The sequence below is a fragment of the Prionailurus bengalensis genome, chromosome B1 (genome assembly GCF_016509475.1).
Source record: "Prionailurus bengalensis isolate Pbe53 chromosome B1, Fcat_Pben_1.1_paternal_pri, whole genome shotgun sequence".
NCBI classification, from domain to species: Eukaryota; Metazoa; Chordata; class Mammalia; order Carnivora; family Felidae; genus Prionailurus; species Prionailurus bengalensis.
Window position 1 is genome coordinate 85,380,783 of NC_057344.1, and position 27,072 is coordinate 85,407,854.

The following is a 27,072-nucleotide window of genomic DNA, read 5'->3' on the forward strand; positions in this document are numbered from 1 at the left end:
AAAAAAATGTTAATTAATATATTGAGTATTGTACTCTTTATCTTCTCTTAAATTATGTATTAAAATATTAAGATGATTGGGATACCTGGTTGGCTCAGTCAGTTAAGCACCCAACTCTTGATTTCAGCTCAGGTCATGATCTCATGGTTGTAAGACTGAGCCCCGACACAGGCTTTGCCCTGGGCATGGAGCCTGCATTAAAAAATTCTCTCCGTCTCCCTCGACCCCTCTCCCATGTGCACATGTGCATTCTTTTTCTCTCTAAAAAAAAGAAAGAAAGAAAGAAAGAAAGAAAGAAAGAAAGAAAGGAAGGAAGAAGGAAAGAAAGACCCAGAAAACAAACAACAAAAAAATATTATGATGATAAAACTGCAGAAAAGGGGAGAAATGGAAACACTCAAAATCAAGAAAGTATCTAAGAGGTATGAAATGAATTTTATTATTGAATGATTCAAACCAACCCTGATATATATTCAAATTAAATTTTGGCAAAACAAACAAACAATGAAGACATTCAAAATCGGATTGCAATTGTGAATTCACTAATATTTTGAGATAATTTTTCATACAATTAAATTTCAACATGACATTTGTAAATAGCAAACCGAAGCTGCAACACAGATGAAAGGAAAAGGACACAAGAGGATAAAAGAGAAATTATTAAAACACTTTATCTTTGGAACAAAACTTAATGCGGCTTTTGATGTCGGCTACTGGTCAGAACAAGATAGGCTCATGCCAATGTTTTGCAAACTGGATATTAATGAAACAAAATTCATTTTAGGAAGTACTGAGGATGAGGGATAATCTTTTAATTGATCAGGAGATTTTGGAGCAGCGGCCACCCCTCTGGTCCTCCTCCTGGTGAAGCAGATTCTGGGAGAGAGGGAGTGAAAGGGTTCTGTCACTTGGGCTGACAAGAAGGAAAGATGAGTCTTCCTTATCAGACGGGTCAGTATGCAAAGCTAAAGGAGATGCCAAAATGCATTATCTTGGCAAAAAGCCTAGGCCAACTATGACTGCAATTCATCGCCGGTTCCTCAATCCAAAGCTACATACAGTAGGGCAGTATAACAGCTACTGGAACCGTTCCTTTTAGGGGTTGTAACAAAAAAGGCCAATTCTGTCTAACCTTGTATTTCTAACCAAAGCCTTTAACACTTGAAGAGGAATGTAGTGTGAGTGTAGGAAGCAGTTCTCAGAATCAAGGCAGAGCTGAAGAACTGCTCTTGCAGAAGGCAGAACACAGGGCACCCTGGATGTGGGAAGCAGGAACTGATTAGTCCTAAATGGGACCAGTCAGATCCAACAGTTCTTTGATGCTTGGATCTGTCCTCTTAAGAAGCAAAGTCCTAAAGGGGCACCTGGGTGGCTCAGTTGGTTAAGCATCCGACTTTGGCTCAGGTCATGATCTTGAGGTCCATGGCTTCGAGCCCCATGTCGCACTCTGTGCTGACAACTCAGAGCCTGGAACCTGCTTCGGATTCTGTGTCTCCCTCTCTCTCTTCCCTTCCCCCACTCGTGCTCTCTCTCTCTCAAAAATAAACATTAAAAAAAGAAAAAAAGAAGAAGCAAAGTCCTAAGAAGGCGAGTCTGATCTAAGCTGGGCCTGTGCCCTCCCCTCTCTGCTACAGCTGCACCCATGTCCTCAAATAGGGAGATGTAAACCCCTCGAGTGGGGTCAAGGTTCTCTTAGCAAAAGGAATGGGAAGGGTTGCTAGAAGGTAAAAACACCTGCCCAATCCATCACACTTCTCTATTTTGTATACATCAAGTTAATTTTTATTTTGAGGCCCATTCTTCCAGACAGGTGGGAAATTATATCCGTCATTTCTGGGGGTTTCTCTATCCATCAGCGTTTCGCTACTATTCCAGAACTTTCTCCATCACCAAATCATAGGGAAGGGGCACTCTGAATTTTGGTCTGCTGTCCACAGGGTTTACTTGGAGAATCCCATAATCTTTGTCCCCATGCCTGCCGGCTCTTTATCACGTCCAGCCTGAGTTTTGCATTTGGAAATCTTTCATGAGGTGCCTGTGATCCCAGCTTCCTAGTGTATTGCACAGCCAATCCTGGAAGCACATCGTAGGTTTGAAACTTTGTCAGAGAATAATATTCAGAGCTCTTTTACTGGTAAAACAGTTAGATTGCAAACCCTATCACAATGTAATAGAACCTCTCCCCAAATTGCAAGAAATCTTTCTCCCCTTGTGTTTCTTCTAGACTCTTCTACCTCCACAAATTCACTTAACCTTTCTACCAACTTTACAGACCCTCTAATTAACGTTATGTGCATCGATTTTGGGCAAAGAAAGTCGGGACAGTGCCGATTACTAGTGCTTTCCATGTTAATCACATCCCCCAACTCACCCCCACCTCCACCAGTTACCCAGGGAAGCAGAGCTGGGTCAAAGGTCAGCTTGAATGGGGGCAGAGCAGGAAGAGAGAGGAAGGTTGTCAGGGGCATTATAAAAGAAAAGATGCAGGAAGAAAGCCACATAAATTAATATCTGAAAAGATTATCTAATCACGCCAAGATCAAGGATTAGCACTACTGGCAGATGGAAAATGACTTGGAATTTGTCCAGGGATAGAGCTTACAGGCCTTGCAGGGACCTTTTACATAATCCCATCTCAGGTTTATAAGGGCAGGCTGGGTTCATTTAAAGGGGCAGACACTACATCAGGATCCCTGCCTGCCTCCAAATTATTTTTACTGGTAGCCTATGAAGGAAACTCTTCTCTTTATTTTTATGAGGGGCTTATGTTTCTGCAAATGTGCATGTGTCTGGAAAGGAGACTTGTAGAGGGGAAGGGTAGAAAAATGCTTATTAATGCTATATTTTATGTTTTCTTTTTGAGTACGTGCACTTATATAATGTAGCTAATATTATTGTGTCTCTCCCTTGTGCCAGGCATTGTTCTAAATGCTTTATGTGTTTGGGGCACTTGGGTGGCTCAGTTGGTTGGGCATCCAGCTCTTGACTTGGCACCTGGGTTCCTCAGTCAGTTGAGCAGCCAGCTCTTACCTTCAGCTCAGGTCATGGTCTCACCATTCATGAGTTCGAGTCCCGCATCAGGCTCTATGCTGACAGTGCTGGGCCTGCTTGAGATTCTCTCTCTCTCCTCTCTCTCTCTCCCTCTCTCTCTCTCTCTTCCCCTCCCCTGCTTGTGCTCTCTTTCTCTCTAAAAATAAATAAACTTAAAAAATGCTTTACATGTTTTAACTAACTCATTTAATCTTCACTACCACCCTGTGAGGTATTTACTATGATTCTCCTCACTTTGTGGGGCACTGAGGTGCAGGGTCAGGTAAGTAGCAGAGCTGGGATTTGAACCCAGGCAGTCTTGCTCTGAAACCCATGCTTATCGCTACCTTCCTTGTGGATTGTGTTTCTCTAAGCCGACGGTTCAGATGCCAGCTCTTTGATCGGTTCTACCCATAATGAATACCTTCTGCATGTGGGGCTTTACATGGTACTCTAGTGTTGTCTGAGAATAAAGAAGCATGAATCGGATTCTGTCCCTACCTGAAGGAGCTTACAATTATAATACTGTAATAGATGGTGTGGTAGCAGTCTTTAAAAAAAAAAAAAAAGGCCTAAGGAAAGGTCTGTGATTCTCTACTTATAATTATATTAAAATTTGACATTATTATTAAAAAAAAACACCTGGCATTCATTAGATAAGAATTTTATGTGGTCCAGCCTAAAATCTGAAAATTATGTTAGCTATTAAGATCCATTTATGTGTGAAAATTCTGTACATTCATTAGGATATAAGGCCTAAATAACTAATTACCATATATATGTTTCTCATCCTTTTTCATCAGCCATAATAGGCCAATAAAAATCGGTTCTCCCCGGAATCCTTTAAACTATTTTTAATATTTTGAATGTATGTAATATCATACCTCCAATTTCATTCCTAGTAACTATTACAATACATCAAAACCCCCTTTATAAAGGCATTAGTGCCAGCTGTGGGTACCCGTCAGATTTTTCCAGTTAACTTTCTAGATGCATTTGCCACATTGGAAGCGTGTAGTTTCAAGTGTACAATCTGCGTGTTTCGAATGGCACGTCCAAATGCGAGCAATCAACTTTTGCAAAACCACGGGCTTATGGGAATCCGAATGAAAATGCTCCATTGCTTTTTATGGCCTACACAGATGTAGCCATTCTTCCTCAGTGGCCATCCTAATTTATCCAAGAACAAATTTAGAATAAAATGATCCTCCTTGTCATGTAATGAGGAAGTTTAACAGTAGTGGGAAATTGGACGGCCGGCTCTTACTTATCCGCAACTAGAGAATCTTCTTCACCACTCCCTCCCAGCTGAGTGATTCCTTCAGAGGCTACTGCCTGGGCATTTCCGCATCCCTCTGCAAGATTTACATCACACGGGCCCATCTCTCATTTCCTGCTCCTACACCCTGCTCCATTCTGTCACCTTTGGTGACTTCAATGGTGGTATGCCCTGCCAGACTGGCTGCTGTGACTGCTGCCCTCTGGCAGGTGGAGGCAGAACGGCGTCAGAGGGCATGTATTTGTCACAAGACAGAATCTCTGGAGGAAAATTCTTTTTGCTTAAAATGGAAGCTCCATGAAGACAAGGATACTGTCTTCCCTGTCACCATATCTCCAGGCCCAGGACAGTGCCTGGTACATAGTAGGTGCCCACAAATTATTTATTTATTTATTTTGAGAGAGACAGAAACAGCACAGGTAGGGGAGGGGCAGAGAGAGAGGGAGAGAGAGAAGCCCAAGCAGGCTCCCTGCTGCCAGCGCATGGCCCCGGGGGGTGGGAGGGGCAGGGTGGGTGTGGGGGGGCTTGAACTCACAAAACCATGAGATCATGACCTGAGCCGAAACCAAGAGTCAGGCACTTAACTAACTGAGCCACCCAGGTGCCCCGCTGGCTTTTTCTTACACCGCTCACCTCAGAACCATTCCATATGTGGTTCCCTCCACCTGGAATACTTTCTCCTCTGCACTTTTCCTGACCAACATCTACTCAACCTCAAGTCTCCGTATCTTTTCTACAGGGGCCTTTCCTGATGCCCCTGTCTATCCTGTGCCTCTTATGACCGTCAACCACAGGCATTTTTTCTCTTACCAGCTGTTTTCCTTCAAAGCACTGCCTACAAACTAGAGTTATATACTTATTTGTATAATATCTGTCCCTCTCACCAGGCTATAGCTCCAAGAAGCCGAGATTGTTCCATTTTATTCACTATTGTTCACTCTGTGTACTTAAGTAATAAGCTTGAGAATACTAACATGTTTTCCTCTCTTGCATTACTGTGTACACGACTTTCTCTCTGGCTGGACTGAGGTACACAACTGCTTGCTGGAAGTGGAGAGGAGATATTAAGGTTATTACATTAGGAATGGAGAGAGAATTAAAGAGTTAATTTTTGAGGCGCCTGGGTGGCTCAGTCAGTTATGCATCTGACCTCAGCTCAGGTCATGATCTCACGGTTCGTGGGTTTGAGCCCCGGGTCAGGCTCTGTGCTGACAGCTCAGAGCCCGGATCCTGCTTTGGATTCTGTGTCTCCCTCCCTCTCTCTCTGCCCTTCCCATGCTCACACTCTGTCTCTCTCTCAAAAATAAAAATAAACCTTTGAAAAAATTTAAAGAATTAATTTTCACTTTCTAATATTCAAAATGGGTTTTTTGCTGCAAGGCAATGGGCTTGAAGGGACTCAGTATTTTCTAAATCCTTTAGCAAGAACTGAGCATTTAGGATTCAGATCACTGCTCTCGGGGACAGGAAGCAGTTGTGATTTGGAGGAAATCTGGACTAGAAAAAGAAGAAAGAGCCCAACGCATGCTCCATCTGGTTCATGGGGATCTGGGGATAGGGAGTGGGAGCACAAGGAAGCAAGATTGTCTGCAAAGCCAGTGAGAACCAAGGTGGGGCCAAAGCCTCAGGAAAGATGGATGGGCCTGACCAAGAGTAAGAAAACAGGCCAGGACACACGGGCCTTAGGCCTCTGGAACACACACCATAGAGCACCCAGACATGGCACTATCAGCCCTCAATGGGCACATGGCCACGGAATATCCCTCGTCAAGATGTTCCTTAAGAGCTTCATAAACAACATAAAGCGTTGCATATGTGAATGGGTGGATGGACACAGAGAGAGTTTGTATTTCAGTACATTATATAAAGTATTATACATGTGTGTATTATAAGCATGCTGTTGTATTTCTTTTCGCAAAGCACCATGTGGATCCAAGCGTGCTGTACTCCATCATCAAGCTATACCACCTCTTCAGTCACACAGATACTCTCTTGGACAGGAGCGATGTGGAATGACGAGGAAATGTGCATTTTTGCATAAGGATACGGAGTATTATCTAAAAGGGCTGTTCAAATGATTGCATAGTACAGACTTTAGGCTTATGAGGGGCAGCAGACCACTTACTGACAAATTAAATAAGCTACATTTCCTTTCCACATCCGAGGAAACAAATCTGCACGTTTGTTGCATGAAGAAGCCCATTTGGGATCCTTAAGAAGCTGTGGAAGCACGTATTTGTACTGCTGACAGGTGACAAATGAGAATTTGAAAGTCCAACAACCCTGATGCCGGGACAATGAATACAAATTATTTATATAGGCAACTACAGACAATTAGCAGATGAAGGAAAGAAAGAGAAAGAAAGAAAGAAAGAAAGAAAGAAAGAAAGAAAAGAAGAGAAAAGAAAAGAAAAGAAAAGAGAAGAAAAGAAAAGAAAAGAAAAGAAAAGAAAAGAAAGGGAGAAAAAAAGGAGGAAAGGGGTGGGGTAAAGGAAATAAGCTTATTTCTCTTTGAAATGACTGAGCCGCATTCAGCAGGGTGAAGCCTTATGCCAGCAACCCAGGCCCAGGACATACTTCAAAAATTATGCCTTGGAGAAAGAAATTAGACTCTGAATCTATATTTAGGCCAGAAAGTATCTCCACAGCTTATGGATATGAAACAAAGTTTGGCTGGAGAAATTCACAAAGATAGAAAGCGAAGGCATTCTGATCTCAAGACATGACCTCGGCTGTCACCTTTTTCCCTTCTGGGTCACAGAGCTATGGCTGAAGAGAACACAGATGTGAGTTTGGGTTTGGAGGTGGCATCTCATATATCCTGCTATCTTTAAATAGGAGAAACAACTCATCCCTAGCTAATCGAGATCTGAGACTTACTTTTGCTCCCAGGAAGCTCCACCTGCACACCTGGCCTGGGTCTCTGAATGGCCAGTACTGGAAAGCTCAGGTTTTCTTTGATCTCAGATGTATCCACAAACACAGGAACTGACTAGTCCCCAAGTTTGCCCAGCCACCCTCAGAGGACCTGGGGTGGGGGTGAATCAGAAAGTAGATTCAAGGCAGACGTTTAGCTCTTGCGCTTTGGGAAAAGGGAGAAGTGACCCTAAATAAGAGCAAATACCCCTGAGATTGGGGGATTTTTACTACAGAAAAGATTGTAATTGGGTGTACTATTTCAAGATGTCCTCCAGTTTAGACTATTGGTCGACCTGTCTTTCTCTATCAATATGGCAGAGGAACTAGGGAGCCTGAAGTCCTCCCTTCCTGGTCCAAATGTACTCAGTGTTCCTGGAAGAATAGAAAGGAAAATAATTAATAAGCTTCTTCTAGGAACAGGGATTATAGTAAAAAAGGAATTTGAGGGAGGAGAGGCAGGGATGAGCCATGTGTGTCTGTCTCTTTAGGTTTTCTCCTAGGTTGGTGGAAATGTGATAGGTAAATCCCTGGGGACACTGAGTGTAGGGAGCTTTACTCTTCTTCACATCCCAGATTTTGGAAGCAGAGTGGCCTATATCTTTGCAGCAATGTACACATACCAAAAGAAACTCGCCAGCATAGTGTGATCTGACAAAGGAAGACCAAATTCTAGCTTCCTCAGGGAGGATGAAACCCAGAAGTTTCCACATGCCCTTTGGAGATAGAGGAAGAAGTGGATCAATGTTGAGTTACAACCAGAGGTTCTGCCACTGGACTTGCAAGGGCAAAGGGAGGAGGTGGAAACATCCAAACCAGAGACACATGGAAGGGGCTCAGAGGGAGCCAAGTGAGGCTGTGTTGGCCAGGGAGTACCTGAGGCTCAGACCAAGTAAAAGAGGCACAAACATGGTATACGGATCTGCAGCAGACACCGGCAGAATCGGTGATGGGACCGGTCCCAGCTTAGTGGTCACTACTCAGAGAGAAGCCCAGGCTAACCATTTCACAGCCAAGACCAGTGGGGGGCCAGAGTTCACTGCACGGATCTCTCTTCTACCACTACGAGAATGCAGAAAGGCAGTACCAAGACGCCAACTCAAGAAGTGGGAGAATAGGTGCAGGGTGTTATGATGTTTCTGGTGGAGCTAGACTTCAAACTGACTGCATACTTATGTGAAATGATAATGTTTAAGATTAGAAGGAACTTCAATAATTTTAATCAACAAGTTTAAGTTTAGAATTCTGCCTAACATACCAACCAAATGAGTAATTAGGAGGGGTGCCTGGATGGCTCAGTCGGTTGGGAATCCGACTCCAACTCAGGTCATGATCTCGCAGTCTGTGAGTTCAAGCCCCACATCGGGCTCTGTGCTGACAGCTCAGAGCCTGGAGCCTGCTTCAGATTCTGTGTCTCCCTCTCTCGCTGCCCGTCCCTGCTCACACTCGGTTTCTGTCTCTCTCTCTCTCTTAAAAATAAATAAACATAAAAGAAATTAAGTGAGTAATTAGGAGATCTACCACCATGATCACCTGGGCTCATGAAGTGTTTTCCACACCCCAACTGGCTATACATAGGCTTTTCAAGATAAGGCTATAACCTCTCTGTCTTCTCCACCCATGAACATAAAGGGCCACTTCCCAAGGGGTCCTATGCTAAGATAATGCCATGTGGAAATCATTTCCTTTCCTATTTGTTTTACTGAGCCTTGTTGGACATTTTAGTCCTTTAGTCAGTTTCTTTTCTTTCCAAAATGATCCACGTGGGAGACCCACACTTAAGTGCTTAAGAAGCCCGGGTGTAGATTGACATGCTAGTCCACCTAAATACTGGAAAAATCAATATAGCAAAAACCTTGAGATGCTAGGTACCTTTCCTTAAGATCTGCTAGAGCTGGGAGAAAACAGGTAAATATTCAGGCATCATATGGTAGGGGAGAGAGGCTTTCCCCAAACCGCATTTCCATTCTTACGGCCCCCACTTTCAAGTTCTTCCCACTGCTGATTATAAAAATGCTGAGTCATGGGGCGCCTGGGTGGCGCAGTCGGTTAAGCGTCCGACTTCAGCCAGGTCACGATCTCGCGGTCCGGGAGTTTGAGCCCCGCGTCGGGCTCTGGGCTGATGGCTCGGAGCCTGAGGCCTGTTTCCGATTCTGTGTCTCCCTCTCTCTCTGCCCCTCCCCCGTTCATGCTCTGTCTCTCTCTGTCCCAAAAATAAATAAAAAAACGTTGAAAAAAAAATGCTGAGTCTGTCTGCATAAATATATTCTCCATTGCTATGACAAGAGTGGCTTACCATTTATGCCAAATTACCATGCAGCACAATAACAATTATACACATCATTAAGTATGTGTCAGATTAACTTTGCTATATATTTTATTTAAACACTGAACTCTGTCTGAATGAGCACAGTCTTCATATTTGTAGATCATGTCGCATGGACATTTGATGACAGCAGAAAAAAAATTAGAGATAACATTTGTATGCAAAAGAGAAAGTGTCATTGAGTAAGTCAGTAAGAATTTCTATGCATGAGTGATTGCCCGTGCCCAATCAACGAAGCAAACAAAAAGCAGAGCTGCAAGGTACTTTCAAGGAGGTCAAACCAAGACTGTCAAATAAATGAATTTCAAAAAAAATTGTTCAGCTTGCAGAGTTCATTTATTATTAATTATATACAGATGAAAAACACTAAATAGTTCAGGTCAATCAATTTTTGTAAGTAATCACAATTATAGGAAGATTATACAGATTTGATCTTTTTTTTTTTTTTTCCTTTCAGGTGAAAAGTTAGCACATTAGGTAACTTACTAGCATGACATACTGAATTGTCAACAATTACCAAGAACATTTGTCCATTTTTCCCTGCCATTCTTGGAGAAATGAACTGTGAATCCACAGGGGCGTCCAGTGACTTATGATACCACAGGTAGAAGCAACTCAGCAACAGGTTTTGTGCTAATAATTTTGTGATGATTAAAGCAAGAGGCTGTATTGAGTAGTGATACTAGTATTTGATAACATCTCCAGCATGGACACATTTTGATTAAACTGTGTACTTTAGAAAGGCTGGGGGTGAGGAGAGCATCTATCTCACATTACCTTTTCAAAATATAATAAATATAGTGAAGTTCACAGTAATGCTTCTATGCACCATGCATCCCAAATCATAAAATTACTGATTGTATTCATTTGTATAGTAAATATCAAATTAATTGCAATCTGGGATGAATGTCTACATTTATTACTCTAGGAATTGCAGTACCTGGGGAAAGCCCATAGAAAGAAGAAAACTATACCCTACAGGTGGGGAGAAAAACATTTGAAGATAAAAAGAAAATGTAATCTTTTAAAAATAACACATGTTCTGCTGATATATATGTGTGATTTGCTGATTTGGTGCCAAATAGTTTTTCAAGGAAAGGTCAGATGGGAGGTATGGCACCAAAGAGAGAAGGGGGAACATCTTAAGGTATAAGGAGAATGTTGCCGCCAAGAGTGAAGATTTCGTCCTGTAATAAATGAGATTGCAAAGAGCTGTGCAGGGTCTCAGGTTCAGATCTTCTACAGACCCTGCATCCCTATTTAAAGGCCACTTCCAATCCCCTTCTCCATTTTCCATTACCTACTATAAAGGTTGGACGACTGATGATTCATTTATTTTCCAGCTGGAGAAGTCATGTAACCTAGTTCTGGCCAATAAAATGTAAGGTGGCAATCAAGGAAGCTGGGAAGCTTATGAGGAAGGTTTCCATCTCCTGGCGAAGAGAGAATGGGAGTGAGCAGTAAACCTTTGCCGCTAGCTGCCCCTGCCACCTGCCTGCCGGTGAACCTGGATGTGTGAGCAGAGGCTGCTGGGGGCTGCATCCGTCCTCTGACAGATATAAGAATCAGAGACACCAGCCCACCGTCCTGCCTTTGGGAGCCACTGAACAAACACCAGCAACCACCAATGTCCAGATTTCCTGTTAAGGGAGAAATATCATCCTCTCCTGTTTAAACAACCGTCAGTCAAATAGCCTGTGATGTAGAGCACAAGGCATTCGAAGTGGATACTGAATTATTGAGATGCTTATGAATAAGAGGGAAAAGACAAAGTGGACGGTCACCAGGGGTTGACAGTAGAGCCGGGAGGGGTTTTTTGCTTTGTTTACCCAGCTGTGTTTTGTTTCCCAGGAAAGGGTGTCAGTGCGTGCATCTGGATTGTAGAACCCCACCTTTCTGACTAGTTGAGCAGACTGTATGGTGGATATCATTCTATTTTGTCACACTAAGAGGAGATCATCTGGCTCAAGAGTAATTAGCACTCATTAATCTGCTTCATTTTTTCCCTGTGGCTTTGCCTGGCATCAGGATTGAGCAACAGCCACCGGGCTCTGGCCTGACAGTGATTGGACATCTAGAGGTTATGAGGACAGAGTTACCGCCTGTGGCCACCCACAAGCAAAAAGGAAGCGAGTCTTCCCAAATGCAATTAAACTGTGTTGTGCGGGTGGCAGGAGGTGAAAGTGTCCATTACTGAAACCTGAGTGGGGTTTAAGCAGTTGTGGAAGGACCCAGCCCTAGCAGTGAAACTCTGCAGACAAGGGAACATTTGCGAGAAAATAAATTCAACCTTTAAAACAATATGGAATATTTATACAATCAAGCGACTTTTTTTCTTTACAAAGCAAATTGCTATTGAACTCTTTTAAATATTAAATCCCCTTGGCAACAAAGGAAGGACTCCAAAATTCTTAACCTGAACTGGTAAGGAATAATGGCAATCGAAGATTCCTGAATAGAGACAAAGAAGCTCAGAAACTCCACTCTGAGACAGTGAGGCAATATTTACCGATTTATTCACTCGGGAAATACCGCCTGGCTGTCTTCCATCTGGTGCTGCACTGTCCAGATAGGAGTCCCTCCCTGTTAGAGCACACAGCCAAATGTGGGAGAAAAACTTTCAGCCAAGTAGGAGATCTTAATATATAATTATAAATTATTTTCCTGTACATATATTTCTATATGTTTATTACTCTAAAGGAAAGGAACAAGGTACTAAGAAAAACAAAGCAGGATCCTAATTTGGAAAACAAAGGTCTCCTAGAGACAGTGACATTGAGCTTGGACTTGGAAAGTGGCTGGGTGTTAGAGGAAAAGCAGGGCCAGATTTCCAGGTAGGAATACACAACTTTGCAGGAATATTTAGACTGCGAAAATACATAATTGAACCTGAAAGATATTAAGGAGCATTGGCATTAAGAAGCAGTTGAAGAGGGGCGCCTGGGTGGTTCGGTCGGTTGGGTGTCCGACTTCGGCTCAGGTCATGATCTCACAACCTGTGAGTTCGAGCCCCATGTTGGGCTCTGTGCTGGCAGCTCAGAGCCTGGAGCCTGCTTTGGATTCTGTGTCTCCCTCTCTCTGCCCCTCCCCCACTCACTTGCTCACTCTCTCTCTCTCTCTCTCTCTCCTTCAAAAATAAATAAGCATTAGAAAGAAAGAAAGAAAGAAAGAAAGAAAGAAAGAAAGAAAGAAAGGAAGAGGCAGTTGAAGAGCTTAAACTGACATCCACAAGAACTGGACCTGCCCTGGACCCTCAATAGCACAAGTTCAAAGCTTTGGCTATCTCTTGACATGGGCACCCTCCTCCCCCTGTGAACCCCACAGAACTCATCTTCTTTAAGCTGAAGACTGTAAGTGAATAACAAGGGGGCCTGTCAGCTGATGATTTTGAGCAATTGACAAACATCCCCTTCTTTTTTGCCCTAAAATTTCTCCAGAACTTATTCTTTCTGACACATCTCTCACACGGGAAAAACAGAGAATATAAGAGAAAATTAACTCCTGTAAATCTAAAGCACCAAGATTACTCTTTGTTACTCATTTAGAAAATGATCATTTTTAACCTTGATACAGGTATGGACCTCAAATTAGATAGAAAGCCTCCAATATGCTAGTTGTTAATTCAGTTCTTAAGAAAAAGCAGGTATATGCATGCACTTATTCTCTCTCTCTCTTCCTCTCTCTCTCTCTCTCTCTCTCTCTCTCTCTCTCACACACACACACACACACACACACACACACACACACACACACACAGGTTGCAACAGACATTGAGAAAATACCTATCTAAGGTTTAGCCCTAATGATCCCCAAATAAAGAAATCTGATTTCAGACACTTTTGAAAGGGAATTTCCACAGCCTTTCTAAGAACTACTTTTCAATGTTATAAATATTCTAGAAATTTTAATGAAACCTAGAGATTTTTAGTTTACTTACATCTAATCAAATGACCAATTTTGTCAGTTGTATAGATAATTTTGGGACAAAATCTTGCAGTTTAATTTGAAAAGGATAAAGTTGTCATGTCTCCCCAAAACTTTATCATATTTGCTATTGCATTTATTATTTATACATCACCATAACCATACGAGATTCTTTACGGTAAATAGAACATAGAAGTAAACAAAAACACGTAAAAAGCCCTTTGTTCTAAAGGAGTTATCAGCAAGAACCTCCTGATCTCCCCAAGGTATCAATTAAGTTTGCTGAACAGTTAAGATGATAAAGCACCAGGCCTCCTAATTTATTCTGTTCCATTAATTTTCTTCTATAATGTCAGAGAAAAAAGAACAAGAACTGAGTGTGAGGAATAATACATCCAGGAAAGAGAATGTCAGCACATGCATCGAGATTGTGGAAATTCTCTTAAAGAGAAATTGGCTTCCTAGGCAAGTTTGACAGTCCTAGACAATGAAATACCCTGTGCCATAGTTTTCTGCCCTGATATTAATGTACATTAGAGGCTGTATCACAAGAGAGGAAAGGTACAGGGGAGGTCCAGATTACATTCCCACACCAGTGGACCTTATCTGTAATGCTGGCATGTTACCAGCGCCTACTATCCTCAGTAGAAACATGGACTTAGGTTTAGGATGTATCAGAATGGAGCAGCAAAGAGCCAAGACTAAACTTTTCCATCTCTAAAGTGGGTTTAATGGAGGGACTTAGAAACATTTCAAAGTGAGCACTGTAAGCTTCCTTTTCATACAATTACACACAACCTAAGTCCAGGTTACTGCCCCTTTTGTGAGATTCCTAGTTCCGTATGTAACTATAGATTATCACTGATGACACTGGAGAATTAAACTTCTTATACCTTGTATTTTGTATGAATCCTTGACTTCTAAAACCAGCAGACATGAGCAGATTTAGTAGAGAACACTTAGGAGACTTAAAAGTTTTGCACTCGTGACATAAAATGTTGGGAACACAAGGCCCTGAATGGGCTGCTTTGCTTGTTATCAAGATAAAAGACAAGGAAATATTTATAAATGATATTCCTTGAAGGTACTAAAAATATAATCTGCAGTAGTCTATGGTGGAGGTTCTTTTTCATCAGATTTTTACCTGCTTTGGGCCTTATTGTTAAACTGAGAGAAGGGGCACCTGTGTGGCTCAGTCGGTTAAGCATCCACCTTCAGCTCAGGTCATGATCTCACGGCTTGTGAGTTCGAGCCCCATGTCAGGCTCTGTGTTGACAGCTCAGTACCTGGAACCTGCTTCGGATTCTGTGTCTCCCTCTCTCTCTGCCCCTCCCCTGCTCACGCTCTGTCTCTCTCAGTCTCTCAAAAATAAATAAACATTAAAAAAAATTTTTTTTAATTAAGTGAGTGAATTGTAGTTTCTTTAGCAGTGTCCCATCCCAATGGCTGGATAAGAAACTTAGTCTAGTTCTGAGGCTCCATTTTCCAAAGCCTGTTTTTGTCATGGACCACGCCATGTGCTCGAAATGAGCTTTTCTCAGTAATAAGTCTGACATCTGAGTGGGATCGCCCTGACCCCTTTGCTTTATCTCTCATTTGGTTCTGCATTCAAGTGGGAAACATTGTCGCAAGGCTCCCTTAAACCACTGTAATGAGTAACGCAGAGGGATTTTAGAAGTAATGTAGAATCTGAACTTTTCCTTGGATGTGATAGCCACTGATAACACTCTCTGTCACCCTCATTAGCTTCTTACCACTTGCCACTATCTGTAATTACCATGTTAGTTTATTTGTTTGCTTAATAACTCTCTCTCTCCTCTCACTGGAACACCCACAACAGTCACGTTGTCCCCAGCCCATGAATGGTACTTGGCAAAATAATAGGAGCTCAATCAGTTTGGTTGAGTGGAGAGATCAAGCAATTTTCCAGGATTGCTCAGCTAAGAGGTTTGATCTCAGCACTCTGGCTCCAGACTGAACTAGAGAGCCTGCAGTTTTCATTCCTACTTGCGGTATGCTGCCCGCTCCTTTCGCTCAGCTTGATTTTGGCCACCTTGAGGCCTTCTGACAATCCTTCTGCAACTGACAGCTTGGAAAACAATCAGTGTAAGCTGGATCTTTTGCCCCAGGGCTGGCTTCCATCTTTTGTCAGGAAACCCTTAGCAGAACATGATTGAAAGGACTTGGGGATTTTACTTCTTGCTGTAGCTGCTATTTCAGAGTCATCGCCTATAACTTCACCATTTGGGGGTACAACATTTTTCTATTATATAGGGTCCCAGGTAACCAATGAGACAACTTAGATGGAAGATTCCAGGCAGACAGGCCATCCAGAGTGGAGCTGTATTCCTGCTAGATCTCTCTGATCTGGGCTCATCTCTCTCAAGTGGGACTTCGCTGCACCCAGATGTCAGAGAACGTAGCCATCAACATTCTGAGGTTTCTTCCTTTCTCCTAACCCTACTGCCTCTGTCAGCTGATGGTCTGCCTTTCAAGATTCAGTAGGGACCACTGAACTAAATATGGGTCATGAGCTTTCTAGCCATTAATAGTTGATTCCTTGCAGTCCACCACCTAAGCACTTCTAGTAGGACAGTGGAACGTGCTTTGGTTTGTCCAGTTGCTGCAACTCACTTGGGATTCTAGGATTAAGACCAGTTGCAAACAACAGAAGACCTCAAAATATCAGTGGCTTTAACAGAATAGAGATACATTTCTCTCTGAAGCAAAGAGAGGAGGATCAGAACTGATATGTCGCTCTATGGTGTTGACACATGGACCTCTGTATCTTATTGCTCTGTTGTGCTCGGTCCCAGCCCTGCAGCTCAGGATGGCGTCATCGGCTTTGCAGACAGCAGAGTGGAAAAAAGGACGAAGAAGGAAAGGCTCAAACAGCACGTGGCAATTTTCTCTTAAAGAAGGGAACTAAGGGGGTGCCTGGGTGGCGCAGTCGGTTAAGCGTCCGACTTCAGCCAGGTCACGATCTCGCGGTCCGTGAGTTTGAGCCCCGCATCAGGCTCTGGGCTGATGGCTCGGAGCCTGGAGCCTGTTTCCGATTCTGTGTCTCCCTCTCTCTCTGCCCCTCCCCCGTTCATGCTCTGTCTCTCTCTGTCCCAAAAATAAATAAATAAACGTTGAAAAAAAATAAAAAAAAAAAAGAAGGGAACTAAGATCTGTCTCAACACTCCCATATACACCCTTGTGCCCAAAATTTAGTCAGGTGGCCACACCTAGCTGTTAGGAAGGGTAGAAAGTGTCATTTTATTCTGAACAGTATATGCCCAGAATATAAACCTTTCATTATTGAAGAGTGGCAAAATGGGTACAAGAGTTAACTAACACTGTGCCACAGACATATCTCTAAAATTAAACGTTAGGCAAGAAATACAAATTGTGTAGAAGAGTAGGTATAATATGACTCTTTTTCTGTAAAGTACACACATACATACCCATACACGTGTACAGACACACCCACAAAATATAAACTGCATTTCTTAAATCATAAGACAATGCCAGGGAAAATTCACTCCAAATTGACAACAGTAGTTGTCTCCAGGGAAGGAGATATTTGGGGATTTTGACAGTGAACGTTCACTTTTTTACTCTAAATATTTCTACATCGTTTAAATTTTTATACTGAGAATGTACTTATTGTTTGTATTAACTAAAGGCTTAAGGAAATAAAATAAAGATACCATGGAGCTCCAGGTGGAGGAATTGTATGCAGTAAATGAGCACTATGTAACACAGTATGATGGCTATGGAGCCAGAAGATTCCAACAGCCACTTACCAGCCTTGTCAGCTTAGGCAAATTCCTTTATCTCACTGTTCCTCAGTTTCCTCTTCCGTCAAATGGGCCAAACAATACCTATCTTGCAGAATTGTTGTGAGGAGTATTTGAAATAATATGCATAAAGCACCCAGCACTTTACTCTTTTTCCTTATCTATGTATTTAATATTTTACAGTAAGTGTACAGGATATGTGCAATGAAAATAAATAAACACATAATCAAAAATTTATAAAGATACCCAGTGTTGCAGATGATGAGTCTGGAGTTCTCTCTTGTCCGGCAAGAGAGCAGATGCAGAATTGAATATGAGAGAGGCTAATGTCTGAGAGGAGACAAGAGACCCGAACAGGGGTTTCATTTCCATATTTATTGAGCTCACAAGATATTACCCACGTGGTGAACGTGAGGAAAACAAGATCTTACACACGTGAACAAGGAGAAAACAATCAGGTAGTCATTCACTTGTGTGTGTAAGAAGCAAAGGGTCTGGAGGGCAAGTGGAATTTGTGATCAAAGTACAATAGTATATTGGTCTCAGATGGAAAGTGATTTCCTGCAGGTGATGTAGCAAGTTACTCGTGACCCAATTACAATATCTTGCTAGCTATCCTCAGGCACTTTAGCCCCATGGTGGTGACTTTCTGCCCTAAGCTTTTTTTATAACTTATTTATGCAAGTAGAACCTAATTCCCCACAACCCAGTATAAAGCCAGTGTCTACGCCATCACTAAAGTAACAGGCAATAACTGATCAAAGCATCAAGGATTAGCTGAAGATAAGGGAAAGACTTTTAAAGGAAATAGGGCCATTATGGGCAACACAACTAATATCTGGTACAGAAAGGTAGTCATTGTTTGTCTCAAGGCAATGAGCTGGTAGAGACAGCTTTTTCTTGGAAACCATGCCTTTAACTTTAAAGTAAAATGAATATCCTGATCTTCTTAAATCTAGCTTTTGACCACAGTATACTTCATGCCCATATAAGTGTGGTTATCCTGGGCATAGAGGAAGGTAACTCCAACCCAGAAAGTTCACTTTGGTGATGTGGCATCATGGGCACATGGCTCACCACCTGGTGGAGGGACAGTTGGGTCACATCTCCTACAGGTATGGGTTTTAAGGCCAATTGGTGAGCATACATCTTTCAAATCCTTTTGCTCACTCACAGTGCATAGGAGACACTGCATCGGTTGGCAGTGACTTAGTAGATCCAATTATTGGCCCCAAGTTTTCACCCTTATCCACATCCACACTCTTGCTACAACCTTGATGTGGAGAGAGTATATTTCTCTTCCCCTTGACTTTTATGACTTGCTTTTGCTAATGAAATACAGACAGAAGTGGCTGTACCCGTTCCAAGTCTGGGTCTCAAGAGGGCTCATGAGTTTACGCTTGCTCTCTCACACCTCTGCCATCAACAGGAGAAGCTCATGCTAGCACAGCTAGTTCATGGTCCCAGGAGAAAGATGAGAAGTATGTTACACAGAGCTCATCAGCAAACTCGTGAGAAAAGAATACAAGCCTATTGTATGCCACTGAGATTTTGTGGTTCTTCACTGCAGAACATTATTGTGGCAACTGCTAATTAAAACATTGATCTTATATATAGGTATAAAATAATATGTACATTATTATATAGTGTATACTAAAGAGCATATAATGAAAATTTGATTTAAGTATTTTAACTCATTCTAAGCAGGGCTAGATGATCACAGGAAAAGAGGTACCTGGGCAGGACAGGCATGTACCTACCAGCAATAAGCTTTCCCAGGGGCATGGGGATATGTCTGAAACCTGAAGAAAATTATTCCAAAACACAGGGGGATAATTTAACACCATTTAATTAAATATCAGGGCACCTCAGTCGATTAAATGTCTGACTTCGGCTCAGGTCATGATGTCGCAGTTCGTGAGGTAGAGCCCTGCATCGGGCGTCATGCTGACAGCTCAGAGCCTGGAGCCTGCTTCAGATTCTGTGTCTCTCTCTTTCTCTGCCCTCCCTACACTCGTGCCCTGTGTCTCTCTCTCTCAGTAATAAATAAACATTAAAAAATATATAGGGGTGCCTGTGTGGCTCAGTCAGTTAAGCGTCCAACTTCGGCTCAGGTCATGATCTCGCAGTCTGTGAGTTCGAGCCCCGCATCGGGCTCTTGCTGACAGCTCAGAGCCTGGAGCCTGCTTCAGATTCTGTGTCTCCCCCTCTCTCTGTCCCTCCCCTGCTCGCACTGTGTCTCTCTCTCCCTCAAAATAAATAAACATTTAAAAAATTAATTAAATATCTACAAAATAAACCTCGCTGTCAACTAGTCAGCTGCAATTCAGTTCAGTTGCTTTATGATTATATGTAAATTGTATTTAATGTGGGATATGGATACATACATTTTAACCCATTTGATCTAAGGTGGTATGGAGCCTCGAAATTCACCATCCATCCCTGTACTCAGAGAAGGTCTTAAAGCAGCCCTAAGAGGTATGTGGAAACAGATGAATTGAGAGAAAAACAGATTCAATTGTACCATTCCCTGTTTAGTCAGAGGCAAGCAGTGAAAATCCCTACCTGTCATCAAAAATGTTTTATTGGGAAAAGAAAAAAAAAGTTTTACCAAATTCACCAATAAGGAGATTCCACTATATGGGTCAATCCTTACGTAGACCACTGTGAAGGAGGGTAATATCTGCCAAGAGGCATCTTTGTTCATAAAAAGGGCACTGGGGTGGGGGGTGGGGGGCGGGTGCCTGGGTGGCTCAGCCAGTTAAGCATCCAACTTTGGCTCAGGTCATGATCTCATGGTTTGTGAGTTCGAACTCCGCATCGGGCTCTTTGCTGACAGCTTGGATCCTGGAACCTGCTTCAGATTCTCTCTCTCTCTCTCTCTCTCTCTCTCTCTCTCTCTCTGCCCCTCTCCTGCTCACACTCTGCATCTCTCTCTCTCTCTCTCTCTCTCTCTCTGTGTCTCAAAAATAAACAAACATTAAAAAAATTTTTAAAACAGCACTGGAAAGATCTAGGGGCAAGTTCTGGTTCTGCTACACAACACCAGTACCATGCTGAATGGGCTGGAGGGAAGGGAGCCTTCCTCCTGAAAGCCCCCCTCCTGCAAGCCAGCCTTTACAGCCTTGGGTTGAAATCTTTCTCCTTGCTTCCCGAACAGACTGTGTACATCCTTAGCCTAACATTTACATGACTGTCTCAAGATTACATTTGTGCAGGACACTGTTGTTTTCTGAAAGAAGGGTTATATCTTGCTCTTCTTTGTATCCTCAGCTTCTAGCACAGTGCTTGGTACATAACATACATTAAGTGTTATGTTCTAAAAAAAGTTATCCAACAAGGTTATCCGACTGGGGGAGAGACTCAGAATTGGAGACCCTGCTGTCTTTCTGACACCCCTACTCACAAAAATCAGGTTCTAACAAGAATGGATGTTTGATTATTGTGTGGAACACTCTGAAGCTGGTTGATTTGTTTCGTGATTTGCCATTTGCTTCTTGGGGCCATTTCCAAAATGAGATTATTTACTGATTGTTTTAGTATCCCTATATGGAAGCCTACCCAAGAATCCCACTATAATGGGTTTTGAAAATCAAAATAAAAGTTATGACTTTCTCTTAGGAAAAATAATCAGAGTCATTTTTGATTGTTTTGATAATAGACTCTTCTTTGCAGAGACAGAAAAAAAAATCATTATAGATTTCACTTTCCTAAGCAGAGTAGGAACTATATCACAATAAGAGAAATAATAAGTGTGAATTAAAGGAGTTACTTTTTATTATTTTTTCAATCTGTTGTGTAAAAATGGATTCTGACAGCTCTGATTTCTAGAGGCAACCTTCAGCCATCCAAGCATTATATGGTGATTCATGTCACAATAAAAAGTCATCCACAGGTGCAGCAAGACATGGAGTAAATGTCATCTATATGATAAAGTTCCTCAAAATAACTGTGAAATTGCAGGCTACTTGGTCCAAAGTGTGTTCATCAATGCATCGTATATCATCTGATTTACAACTGTTACAAATATTTATAATAATGGAATATATTGTTTAACACGACGAAGCCTGAAAAGGCTCATTAACTCTAGATTTGATTTAGTATCTCCATTTCTTTTCATTTGCAGACTCATGATTCCGCAGTTCTGTAACATTAGCTTAATTATATGAGCAGTGAACCATCCCTAAATCTAGATTCGTGTTTAGTTGAGTGCAAAATAAATATTAATGTTGGGATTCTTATTTCTGAAATGCTTTTCTTAACAAATTCATCCATCTCCTTTATTTTGCGCCCTGGGATCTCAGAACTACGGCACAAATGGTAAATTGTAGAATCATGGACTTTTAGGAAATGAGGACCTTCAAGGTCACAGAGATTAGGAAAATATGTTGAATGCCTCATATGACAAACTAAATAGTTCTTGTAAAGGTATGGAACTATAATCACCTTTATAAATGTCAGAAGGAAATAAATGGCAAATACTGAAAAAAACAACAACAAAAAACCCCCCACAAAGGTTAGACCTAAAAGGTAAAAATGAGTATAATAACAAACAATTAGAGAACTAAATGTAATCACTTAAAGTTGATCCAAACTCAAATAGATTGCTCAAAGGAAGATGAGAATAACACCGAGTATAAGGAGAAATTTACTCCAAAAGGTGTTGGTGCTCAGTCTAGCCCTGTCATGAATCTCACACCAGACTTGCTCCTTTAAAATGTGGAGTCTAGGGGTGCCTGGGTGGCTCAGTCATTAAGCATCCAACTCTTGGTTTCAGCTCAGGTCATGATCTCATGGTTGGGGAGATCAAGCCCCACATCAGGCTCTATGCTGGCAGTGTGGAGCCTGCTTGAGATTCTCTCCCTCCCTCTCTCTCTGCCCCTCCCCTGAGAGCACTGTCTTCTGTGTCTATCAAAATAAATAAGTAAACTTATAAAAAATTTTCTAATAAAAAAATAAAATGTGGAATCTAAAAAAACAAAACAAATGAATCCACACCACAAAACAGAAAGAGATACATAGATATAGGAAACAAACTGTCAGGAGAGACTGGGGGCTGGGCAAAATAGGTGAAGGGGATTAAGAGGTACAAACTTCCAGTTATAAAATAAGTCATGGAGATGTGAGGTACAGCACAGGAAATCTAGTCAATAATACCATAATAACCATGTTGGTGAACAATGGTAACTAGACATATGGTGGCGTCATCTCATCATGTATAAAAATACTGAATCACTAGGATGTACACCTGAAGCTAGCAAGATAGTGTGTGTCAATTACACTTCCATACAAAAATAAATGAATAAAATAAGACTGGAAGATTCCCTACCGCCTCAAAAAAGGAAACCACCTGTCACAGGCTTTCAAATGTAGACAGAAAAAAAAAAACTTGTTTTTAAATTAAACATTAACCTTTTTTATTGTGATTCTTGGACCTTTTCCTGCTTAGTCAACCTGTGAGAATTTCTCTTTTCTCCTTCCTAAATGAATTACTTTGATTCTTTACCAAATTATAACTGCTAAAAAATTGCCTAAGAAATATCTGTTGAGAAGTTAATTAATTTTGTTATTTTACGTTTTTCCATGAGGTGATGTATTTTTATTTGCAAAGTTTTACAAGTGATTTCATTTGCAAAGTTTTACAAGCTATTCTTATTTTTCTTTGCAAAGACATCTTACTATTATATACTTTTAGATTTACACAATATAGAACACTTGGGATACCCACCAGCATCTCTGCTGAAATGCAGATTTCTAATTCCTCATCATCTCTTTCCAGCAGGCTTCCTTTCAATTCTTATTTTTTAACAGCTGTTTTGCCTTAGCCAAATAATCCATGATAGCTTTCAGACTTTCTTTTCCTTATCTCATAGAACGTCCTGTCTGGTGGCTGTCAAACAGTGGTTTTTCAAATTTTAGCCCACATCAGGATAACCTGGAGGGTTTATGAAAACACGGATTGCTGGACCCTAGATCTGGGGGAGGACTGCCAATTTGGATCGTCAACAAGGTGCCGGATGATGCTGATGCTGCTGTACTGGAACTCAGCTTCCACAAGCATAGGGAAAGAACATTTGGATACAAGGGTCCTGGGTCATTTCTTTAAGGGAGCAGTAGATCTAAAAAGAGATCCAGGAATATAGCCGATGGGTCACAACATTGTTTACAATATTAAAAATTGAAAACAAGCCAATGTCCATCAAGGTGGCTTCCATCTGGAGGCTGTACTAGCTAACGGTGGGGTCACGTGGCTCTGAATGGGGAGATAAACATGACGGAGGCACACCAGCTCTTCAAGCCTTGGCTCCGGGGTGACACCACCTAATGAAGTTTCTCTACATACCCCTGCTCTAGGACCGGAACTAAGTGAAACAGTACTGTGGGCAGAGAGAGGACCGTGCCTTCCTCGGACTCACCACCCAAAGAGTCCTTGATTTCTCATGCTTTCCCCCTATTAATATCTTAAGTAAGCAAGCAGGCTGTTAGGTTGAAAAAAACAAATCACAAGAGTTAGCTACCACTCTTTGACAAAGTGTATTCTTATAGATCTTCAGTCTTAATAAATGCCACATGAAAAATTAAAACGTAAGGAGAGTAAGTTTGTGGTCTAAAGCGGGAGACAGCAAACTCTGCTCATCGGCCAAATGAGGCCCACTGCCTGTTGGGCTGCACAAGTCATATAAATGTTGTGCATACAAAGGTCATAGAGCCGCAAGCTTTAAGATTTTTAAATGGTGGGGGAGAAAAATCAATATAGCAGTAATTCATGACATGTGAAAATTACATGATCTACTGTCTGTCTCTAAACTAAGTCGTATTGGAGCGCTGTCACACTTGTTCATCCGCACACTGCCCACAGCCTCCTTCCTGTCACAATGGCAGATTTGAAAAGTTCCATCAGAGACCCAGGATAACCCACAAAGGCTAAAATACTTCCTTATCCGGTCCTTTACAGAAGGGTGTTGACCTCTGCTCAAAAAATTTGGAAGCCTTGTTAAAGTTACACCAAGGGTTTGTTTGCTGTTGAATTTCTCTTCATTTAACTTGCTAATCAGGTTTTGCAGCTGCAAATGGGACTATTTTTTGCAGCATTTCCCAATGCCACTTGACTGAAGAACCCTCCTTTTTACCACATGTTTCATGCCTTAGACATTTTGAGGAACTCTGACTTTGGAAATGCCATTCTGGAGCACAGGCCTTCAAAGTGGGGGTGCACAAACTTAATGAGAAGGAATGAGAGCTATTGATGAAACTTAAGATAAATTGCAAGGGTGGCCCAGGTGAAAAGAGGGTTTGAATTCTAAATGTCTCTCAAATTATACATACGGGAAATATAGATGGGCCTTCCTTGGGAATATACCAAGGCAGAAATCCAACGTTGAGGAAAGAAATTTTCTATGTACGAAATAATCCCACCATCTTTACATTGTAAAAAAGAAATGGTAATTATAAATTAGAGGAAACGCCACAGAAAAAGATTAGCTATGTCAGTCAGCAGAATGTTTGGTAAATGTTAACACTAAATACGCTAAGCATGAGCTTTCTATTCCAAAAGCCTTGGAAAGTCAGGGAATGTTATGTAACAACCACCATTATCATTTCGCTTGGCATTTTAAGATAGGAGCAGGCTGTTCTTTCTGGGAAAAAAAAAAAAATTCTCCTTTTGTGAAATAACAGCGACCTCCAGTGGCAATCTTGTTATAGTGTAGTGCTTTATATTTTCTCAAAGTCCAAAAAACAGTAAGTGATGTGCACACTTCCCCAGATTTTAAATGTGAATCCATTTATTTAACGACTATGTGCTGAACACCACTCTGTTCAATGGAGGGGATAACCTTGGGCAAAGAGTCAGAAGACCTGAGCTGTAGAGCAAATACAAGAAACTAAAAGCTGTTTGACTCTGGACAAGACCCCTTGTGACTTACCTGGTCTTGATCTTCTCAAGATGTTTTGAGTAACCATGAAACTATAGGTAGAAGCCGTCTTTATATTATGATGCACACTGCAAACGGGAGGAGGTCATATGTTATTATCATGCATGGTTCCTTCCTTAGAGTTTTTATAAACAAGTCAATAAAGTTGAGATACATGGGATCAATATAGGGATGGGCAGCAGAGCAATTCAGGCTAACGAAGAGAAATAGATTGCCTTCTAAAGGCTAAAATAGGAAGTCAACTCTGAATGGACTGGGGAAAAAAACCATATGAAGTCCTTCTAGACTGGTGAATTCAGAGGTTGACACCATTGGCTGTCGCTTCTTTCCTTAGTCCCCCTTACTGATAGAGCCCCAGTTTTGTTCTGGGGTGCACCCTCCTGTGTACTATGCACCACTAGTGGCTACGTCAGTCATACTTTTACTCTCCTCAGTGACTGGATTTAGCCATGGTTATATGACCCAACCTAGGTCTTCTTGAGGGCAACAGCATGCATGGCCATGTGAGGGAAGATGTTGCATGCTATCTATGAGAAATACACACACCTGTTTTTGAAGGGATAGTGTTGTGTTTGTGTGTGACACCTGAAACTTCTGCAACTGTTTGTGTCTATAAGAGGAAACATGATGGCACCCTAAAGGGGGCAGAGCAGAGGGGCAGAAAGGACATTGCTGGGTCCTTGACAGCAATGTCACACTGTGGACTTAGCCAGCTCTGGATGTCACATGAGCTATTAAGCCCATTGTTTTAAAGTCATTTTTACTGGGAAATTACATGACTTGCTGCTGAAGGCATCCTTACCTTTTTCACAAGGTGTTGCCCCTCTGGGGCCCCTAGGCTTGGAAATAACCTGGACCTCAATGGGTTCCTTTCTTTCTTTTCCTTTTTTTTTTTTTTTAAAGAGAAAGCAAGCTTGTGCAGGGGAGGGGCAGAGGGAGAGAGAGAGAGAGAAAGAGAGAACCTTAAGAAGGCTTCATACCCAGCACAGAGCCCAACGCAGAGCTCAGTCTCACAACCTGAGATCATTACCTGAGTCAAAATCAAGAGTCAGAGCCTTAACCGACTGAGCCACCCAGATACCCCATGGGTTCACTTCTTTCAATCATCCATAGAGTATTCTCAGAGAGTTACAGTTGCATATAATGTATACCGTAATTCTCACATTAGTGGAACAACAGAAGTTCAGCAAAACAAAAACCTTTATGAAGGAGAAGGTATTGGTACAATATCTGAGTAGGACGAAGGATGACATCACTCAGCATTTATTTTTGTGAACAGGCATGCAGTTCCTATCTCCTGTCCCTAGATACCAGGCATGGAGGTGGTTACCTCTACTTACCTTTAGGCTTATTGATTGGATCCAATGAGATATTGCATCTGAAACATAGGTTCTCATTTGAATGTGGTTTTTTTCTATTCCTTGTCTTTACCAATGTATATTCTTTCATCCAACCTAACTTACCAAGAGCTCACCTTCTAACCCAAGCTTTCCCCAAATTAAATTCACCTATTAATTTATGTCCCCTTTGAACTCAAGTCTGTGGACTGCATTTTAAGTACCACTGCTTAAGTTTTCTGCTGCAGGTGGGCATATTCTCTCTCTCGGTATGTACCAGGATTGCAAGGAGGTCAAGCAAGGCAGAGATTTTGGCCTTGACTTATGTGTAAGTATGTGTGTTCTCTGACTCCTCTCAACCTCTCTCCAGTCCCCCAATATTTATGCTTCTGATCTAAAGTCACTACCAGTCAATGGAGACAACTGCTTGCCTTAGTGACCCTAACATGACAGTGTGGAGCTGCAGACAGGTGAAGGAAGGGCAGAATGACCTTGCTCTTTATTATGCAGGCTGCAAAGTTCCTTTTTGGCTTTATAAAAG

At 41.8% G+C, this 27,072-nt stretch overlaps 1 long non-coding RNA gene across 1 annotated transcript; it reads right to left on the reverse strand.

Annotated features, from left to right (window-relative positions):
* Window positions 1-416: 416 nt before the first annotated feature.
* On the reverse strand, window positions 417-26,080 carry LOC122476056. The gene is made up of 2 exons (XR_006295377.1): window positions 25,186-26,080; window positions 417-876 (listed from the first exon to the last, which is right to left on the reverse strand). It is a non-coding gene; the product is annotated as an uncharacterized LOC122476056 (long non-coding RNA).
* Window positions 26,081-27,072: the final 992 nt, after the last annotated feature.